This window comes from Emydura macquarii, unplaced genomic scaffold (assembly GCF_026122565.2).
Source record: "Emydura macquarii macquarii isolate MOO-44397 ecotype Brisbane River unplaced genomic scaffold, CSIRO-AGI_Emac_v2 contig_1790, whole genome shotgun sequence".
Classification (NCBI taxonomy): Eukaryota; Metazoa; Chordata; order Testudines; family Chelidae; genus Emydura; species Emydura macquarii.
The window spans coordinates 29,777,588-29,785,469 of NW_027131927.1; the positions used below are offsets into that span (position 1 = coordinate 29,777,588).

The window sequence follows — 7,882 nt, forward strand, 5'->3', positions numbered from 1 at the left end:
CACGGGTTCCCCAACTTTTTCCCCTGTAAATCAGTTAGTAACAGAAAAATCCCACCCACCACTCCAGTCCTCCACTACTTGTTTGTCCAAGTGTTTCATTCTGAGAGCCATCGTGCACACTTCTGGTGGTCCACAGAGCATAGTTTGAGAATCGCTGTGTTAAAGAGGCCTTTCTTTAGTATTTTGCAAGCTATTCTCTACTAATAAAATCAGGTGAAGTGTGTGGGGAGTGAGGACAGCAATCAAAATCATATGCTGTTAATATCTAATATTTCATGACCTGTCAACACTTTGACTGACCAGCAGAGATACATTCAGGACCAGTTAACTTTCCCAGGACACTGATCAGAATGAAAAATGCCACCTCTTTTCTTTTCCCTTCCTTGTTTCAGGCTTGTCTACTTTAACTTGTAAGTTCGTACTGGGCAAGGAATTGTAGCAGACCAGAACAACTTTGGAAATAATTACGGTAAGGAACTCAAATCCATGCAGGTTGAAGTTTATTAACATTAGAACTTTTCCTTCATTTTGAAACATTAACAAGAGGTACCAGTACCATTTTTTCAAAGGACAAGAAGAGTTCCCACTTTCCTGGTATCACATTTCTGAAGAGTTACCCCTCACTACATCTCTTACATCTTAGTAGAGAAGACATAGGCACACATCCAAGGCCCTGGCTCCTGAAGACACAGGATGACATCAACATGAGAAGTTTTATTAAAAATATGTTTCTAGCCCTCATAGTTGCTGAAGAAAACTTGAAAACATGCCCCAAGATTACCCGTGCAATGATGTCTCCATAGAACCTGAAACAACCTCTTTAAGAGGTGTGGATTGCCTCATTCATCTCAATGTCCTGTTAACTTTGTAACCTGCTACCACCAGCTCTTCAAGATTTTGCTGATGTGGTGTCAGCAGGTTTGTCAACAGATGACCTTCTGCTCGACTGGATGGGGAGCCCTCCTTCCTCCAGGATAGACCCCAGCCTATCCTAATGGAGTGATCATTGGTCTAGAAGAGGGGTCCCATCTTGCCTAAAGAATGAAGGAGGGAGGTCTTCCAACAGCCCAGCAAATTATTTCTTTGTGAATGCCCCCTGCCATAGCATCCTCAACCAGAGGTGGGGTCATGGCATACGGGCGGGGTCAGAACTAAACAGGTTTATGTCTAGGGCCCCTGTTTGCCTTACGTGTATCTGGTTTTCTACCAGTGACTCCATGCTGCCCTTTCATGTACATGCACATATATTATATTTTAAAATAAACTACAACATCTGAGTACTGGGGGCCATGATTGAACCTCAAAACTTTAGGATTCTTCATTACATTTCCTTCAATGAACACCTCATTCTTGTGAATAAGCTTACCTCAGAAAACCTTTTCACTGATGTTTGTAGTGCCCATTTCTTTCACATCATTCTCATCTTGGAAGCCCAACAGACCTTAAGTACTAGCAAAGTGAGTGATGGCTTCAGACACCACTCATTTGAAGAGCCACATCCTGTGAAACCTTTGTCACTCACAGCCAAGTCTGATCCCCCTTCTCTGGCTGTAGGACCAGAGGAGGAGTGAGCAATTTGCTGCTCACCCCACAGCAAGGCGAGATGGGTAAACTATTCTTAGTTTGATCCCCTGTCTCAGCTGCTTGGGGGTCACATACTGGAAAGCACACAACCCATCCTCATCTCCGGGATATGTGATGGGATGTTCACCCCACACCAGAAAAGGTCATCGTGCCTCAGAAGGGAACAATTAACCTTATAAGCTGCACCTGGGGGAGAGCCAGTGACTAATAAAAGCCACTTGATGGTGAAGCCCAGCTGGGCAAGGACAGGCTGAGCTTTCATACAGCCAGCAAAGGCGATGGCAGGAGAGGGCTTCAGGGAGAGAGTCTGCAGCCCCTCTCTGGGCACAGAGAGGTGAGTGGGCAGAAACCCAGAGGGGAGCAAGAGCCCTGGGAAGGAATGGTTCACCCAGAGGAGTTGCGGGGAAGAAAGCTTGTGGAAGGCAGAATAGGAAGAAGCCCAGGGAAAGAGCAGTGACGTAAGCAATTGTGTCAACTTGGCAGCTGATTATACAGTCCCTGCTGGAAACTGGAGTAGCAGGAGGGCTTTCATTCCCCTACCAGACACTGCAAAAGCAGCCTGGACTTGGAATTGGCATGGATGATTGCCTCAGATGGCATCCTGACAGTTTGTCTGGAAAGACTTGGATCCCCTGGGAAAAGCTATATAGTGGTCAGGGCAGAGAGCTGAATCACAAAGAGAGCACCCCAAGACCTGGAGAGCAAGAGGGGCGGCAAGGTAAGTGAACAATGAAAGAGGATCCTAAAGACCCAGCCATGAGAGTTTGCCCCCAGCAATGAGTGAATCCTATTAAAAGATAATTTAGTTTATTCCAATTACTGTATTGGGCCAAATCTGGAGGCCTTTGGTCAGATTATACTCCTCTGTCCTGTTGTTGAGTAAACAAATGCCCATTGACTTAAATGATAGTTTGTCTTAGTAAGACTATGAGTATTTGGTACTCTGGCCTCCGTGGCAGGGTTGGCTGAGTAAGGACTGAGTAAAAACAAAATAAGAGCCACTATATCTGTTCTTTGTAAATGGGAGTCTCTGAAATCAGCAATAATACCAAATTATTTGTGTGCGTGTGTGTGCACCATTCCCTTATCACACCAAGAAATCTTAATGCACGTTACAAATATGTTCAGAATATTAACATTCCAAGCTATCTTGTTTCAGAGAATTTATTTTAAAATGGTATCCTCAAAGTAGTACATCTTAAAAACCACAAACCTTACAAAGGAACGTATTCTACAAGAGCAGCATGCTATGTGTCCTGCAGAAAATGGAAATGCAATATTAGGTACTGTAAATGGCAGCACCGAAAGACTCATCCTGCAGGTGTAATGACTGGATGGAAGAACATCACTGCTTTAAAAACCAAGGTCCACATTCTGGGCATCGCACAGACTGAGGCACAGGATGTGTGCTTGAGATCTCTCTGATAGGATCCGGACACCTGACAAAGCTGCTTCAGGGCCACTTCTAATATTGCAGTAGTTCCTGCATTGCCTACACTTCTGTTTTGCAAGAGGCGGTGGTGGATGGAGCACAGATCCAGTGGACCTGTCGTCTTCTTGTCCTTAACCCCTCTTCATGTGACCACATAATATAACCCCATGAAGCAGGGGCAAGAGGTGGTCAGCAGTCAACATCCAGAATATATAAAAGGAGGTAAATTGGCCCACTTCTCTGAGCTGATAAGCAAAGAGTTGTGTTTGTGGACAGTGAACATGTGAAGTGAGCCTCGCTCTATGCATTTTCTTTCTGAATATGCTGGGGCAAATATCTGTGAAAAACAGGAAGTCTGAATATATTTTAGAATAATCGGACTGGGGAAATTTAGCTATCAGATTAATAGTTTGACTGCTTGCTTAGCAATATTTTTTTTAGTGACATGTCTGTAACTCCTGCTTTTGCCCAGTGATTGATTTGTTTAGTCAGCTATGTAACATTCTTCTGATTGACATGTCTCTGTAACTTTTGTGGTATAAGAGGGAGATAGTGAGTCTGAGTCAGGCGGATCGCCTCATGGACACATTGAAAAGATAACCAGGTGCAGACAAGGACCAGTCATCCAGAAATCTGTGACTGATTCACCTGAAGACTGCCTCAGACTTGTGGGGTAACTATTAGTGTGGGGGTACTTTAATACCTATTGTATTTGTATGTGTTTAAGACTAATAAGTGGAGATTTCCAGTAAAAGTATTCCGATGGGAATTGCTGGAGACCAATAAAGTAAAGCTTTTAACAACACTTGGTTTTGACTTGTCTCTGCCAGCCATATAGCAGGCAGATGTACTGCGTTTCCTTTGGTTTATTTCCTGATATCGAATTGTAGACTAAAAATTACTGGATCGAGAAATCCTGGGTAACAAGCTGGTTTATTTGTAACTAGAATAAAGAAAATATTTTGTCTGGGGAAACTAGGACTGCAAAAATGTTCATGTTTTCTTGGTGACTTTAACATATATTTCTCACTGAGAACTTGTCTTTGGTGCTAAAAAAAAAGGGTGCCTTCTTTTACTCCAAGATTAGCACCATGTATGAGCTAGCCAAGGTTAAAAACACAGTAAAGATGCTTTAGTTTTTCCACAAGGTAAACTTGATGAGGTCAACCCCAGGTTCGGTACAGGGTTTACCTTGGTGAGTTATCTTGCAGTAAAACTAAAGCTCCTGGTCTTCACTATGTTTTTTACCTCAGAATAGTTCATGTGCATCAGTTACTCAGAGATTTAAAAAAATGCATCTCTTTAGCAGTAAAGACAAGCCTGTAGTTAATGGTAAATTGGGAGCATGCATGTTCAGCACTATTAATAACACTGCATCTTCATTTTGTAATGAAAGTAAGCAATGAATGTTCACTAAGGTATTCGTGGAAGATGGTTGGCTTAATTTTTCTAATTTTTCCTCGTTAGTCATAGGTGAAGTTTGAAGATTGACATTTTACAGGCACTAAGGCTGTATAGGTATTTAAATCAGAACATCGCTCTCCCCTTTAAGTACTGATGAGAAGGGCAGACACTTAATAGTCTTGAAGCATATGGTTAATAGGCCCATATTTTCCATTTATAGCTCCACCATTATATTTTATTTTGCAGTTTGTAGATATTTGAAAATTAATGTTCAGATGGTACTTTTGTTTTGTATTCAATTCCATGTATGTTGCTGCATTTCAAGGCACAATTTGATGGTAAACGCATATCACGGGAATAACCAGCATTACTGTTTTTTCTCTGTTTGATGGACATTCTCTAGAAAAAGTTTACAAAAGCTCCTAACTGCAGAACAAAATATTAAAATCCCAGAAATTCAAGTGTGGTTTTGTACTCTGAGCCAACTTTTTTTGAAAAGCTCAGCTCCTATTTAGGCACCAAAAGAAGTGTTTGGATTTTTACAAGAGGTCAACACGTTGGATCCTGGACTTTATGGAAAAACCTGACCATACATAACTCACAATGGGAGCTGTTAGGGGCTGAGCACTATGGAAAACCTCACCCCTATGTTTTTAATTATTCAGTAGTTTGGGTTTAGTCTTGCAAGGTGCTGAGTACTTCATAAGGGATGCTGGATGCCCTCAACTCTAAATAATGCTATTAAGCATCTATACAATCCTCATCAACATAGTATCTGAGACTCTCATAATCTTTAATGTATTTTCCTCACCACACTTCTCTACCTTACAAGGGGACCATTATCCCCATTTTACAGATGGGGAGCTGAGGCACTGAGAGATTAAGGGATTTACCCGCAGACACACAAGAAGTCTGAAGATCTGAAGAAGAGTTTAGTGGAGCTCAAGCATGTTTCTTTCACCAACAGAAATTTGTCCAATAAAAGATAATACCTCACTCAAACTTGTCACACAGAAAGTCTGGCAGAATAAGGACTTGAACTCCAGTTCCAGTTTTGTTTTCTAAGCACTGGACAATCCTTCCTCTCTACTCAAGGATCACGTTGTGTTTGGAAGGATTTACTGTTGTCTGGTAGTTTTGTAAGATTAACAGTGGACTCTACTTCCTGTTTGTTTGTTACCAATGTGACACATTCCCCAGGAACTCAGCAATTTAAATATACCTGTAGCTGAAACCTGTCATTCAGAGGTGAAAATGGTCTTCCATGTATTATAGTAAGAGTCTTTTTGTGTATTGGTCAAGAAATCCAGGGCAACATGGCACTTTTGAGCCAGTTTTTTCACTGCACCAGGTTTGCTGGTGATTTGACCAGTACGGGGGCTGCTGCGTTAACAGCATGCTGTTATCATTGAGGGCTTTGTCTTTTTGTCTGCATGTTGCTTTTACCTTCTTTTGGGATTGTGTTGTAAACTGATTGAGAAGCTGACAGATACCTTAATCAGCAGTTTTTGCTACCCTTCATTCAATAGTTGTATTCCTAGGAAGGAAACCATGAAGTAAGGAGGCCAACCCGATGACAACTGGCAGAATGTCAATCCTGCAGGTTATTCAGCAGGTTGCAACATTAACATTTTTGTTCATCTTAAATATTTCAGTTTTATTGCCCAATTCCACAAGCCTTTTCTCATCTGAATGGTCTGTGTTCGTGCAAATAATTCCTTTGGAAGCAAGAAGTTTAATTCTCCTCCAGTTTGCCCTGATTTTTATCCTGACTTTTTCACTGCCTTCAGTGGACTCACTCCTCATTTACACCTATGTAGGTGAGAGGTGACTCAGACACAATGGAAATATTCAAATAAATAAAGATTTGCAGGATTCATCCCAAATGTTATGACCAGAGCAAACTTGCACTCTGTCTGCATTGTCCCTTAACCTTCCCTTAGTTTTCTGCTGTTCTTCATCATGCTATTCTTATTCCTGGAGTATCTGGTGAATATAAAAGCAGCTTCAGTAGCTACTGCCAAGCCTGAAACAGCAGAGGGTGCCCAGGTCTTAAAAGATCCACCTTACAATAGACAGATTGAATTGCGAGTGAGATGTTTATTGCTTGTGTTCCACTGGCGTATGCTGCAGAACATGAGCCGTTTCCTGCAGCTCTGGTGGCAGCTTGATTTTTTCAAGGTAGTCACAATGTCAATCAACTGTTGTGGCCCTGCTGGGGAACATCCTTGTCTAAACTCTGTCCTCTGTTCCCCTAAGTCTCTGCACAAAGTCACATACCAGTTCTGTACATGTGATCTGTTCTCATCCTCCACTCCCAGCTCCATAAGATTAAACTTCTTCAGCAGGAACAGAGGAGCAGTCTGGACTAGATGGAGGGCAGGGAAGAAGGTTGCATGCTGAATTTTTGGACTTCCTATCCAGTGGCTTTGCAGGGAGCCTGAGGGTTTGGGGTTGTGTGTGTGTGGTTTTTTTTTTTTTTTTTTTTTTTTTTTTTTTTTTTTTTGCTTAAACTGGCTCTGGTGCATGCAAGCTATTACGTTCTACTGAGTGAATACTTTAAGTTTCTGGTAAATTGTAAATTATTTTGTCTTCTGCGTCTCCTGATATTTTGAAGATTAGCAGAAATATCCCTATTGCTGTGTACATTGAGGATATTTCCCACCCACGCATATGCTGCCATGAATCACTGAGGGACTTTGTGTGAAGCTGTGTCCTCTCTGCAACTTACTCCTTAAGAATAGGGTAGTAGCATAATATATTGCTCAGTATAAATATTTGGAGTGAAAATCCTCTTGATCTTGATTTAAACTATTTTTACTAATAGTACACCAATAAAATAAATCTTGGCATCATCTCCGACTAGACACTGTCCAAACACACAGTAATTAAATCAGAGTATAGATATGTTAAAGTAAATGAAATCAGTTTGGTTCATCATAATTTCTAGTGTTGCAAATTCATATAACAATGACAATAATAGTTGTCACAGACTTGAACACCAGTGGTTAGTCATCACAATTAATCATTATTAATACATAATTCATACTGATCAATTATGTTTGACTCTAGGACCATAGCTGGCCACTCCAAAAGGCCATTAGTCATTGTCCCAAAGCTATGAAAACCAGGCTCTAATTTCCCATTTTAATGTACTAATATGAGCCATTACTGCCACGTGTCTGGATTTGTTTGGACCTGTTTCATTTGAATTAACTTTGAGAGGTGAGATTGCAGCACAGCTATGTAAATTAAATAAATGTCCTATATTAATTTCATACATGTGTGCACTTGACACAGTGTTGGGAGATTATTTGGCTTCAATAGAAAACATGGACTGTTGAGTTTGTTTCTTCTTAGTCAAAAATGCAGGCTTTATACTGTTAATATCCTACAGTGCCCTATCAAATGAAAAGTCTGGCACACTTACATCAAGTGCCTATAAAGAACTATTACAAAAAA

The 7,882-nt window shown here is 41.0% G+C and overlaps 1 long non-coding RNA gene across 1 annotated transcript; it reads left to right on the forward strand.

The window, feature by feature from the left end:
* The first annotated feature begins 398 nt into the window (after positions 1-398).
* LOC137159218 (uncharacterized) lies at positions 399-1,277 on the forward strand. Its single transcript, XR_010921595.1, has 2 exons — positions 399-469; positions 886-1,277. It is a non-coding gene; the product is annotated as an uncharacterized lncRNA (long non-coding RNA).
* The last annotated feature ends 6,605 nt before the right edge of the window (positions 1,278-7,882 follow it).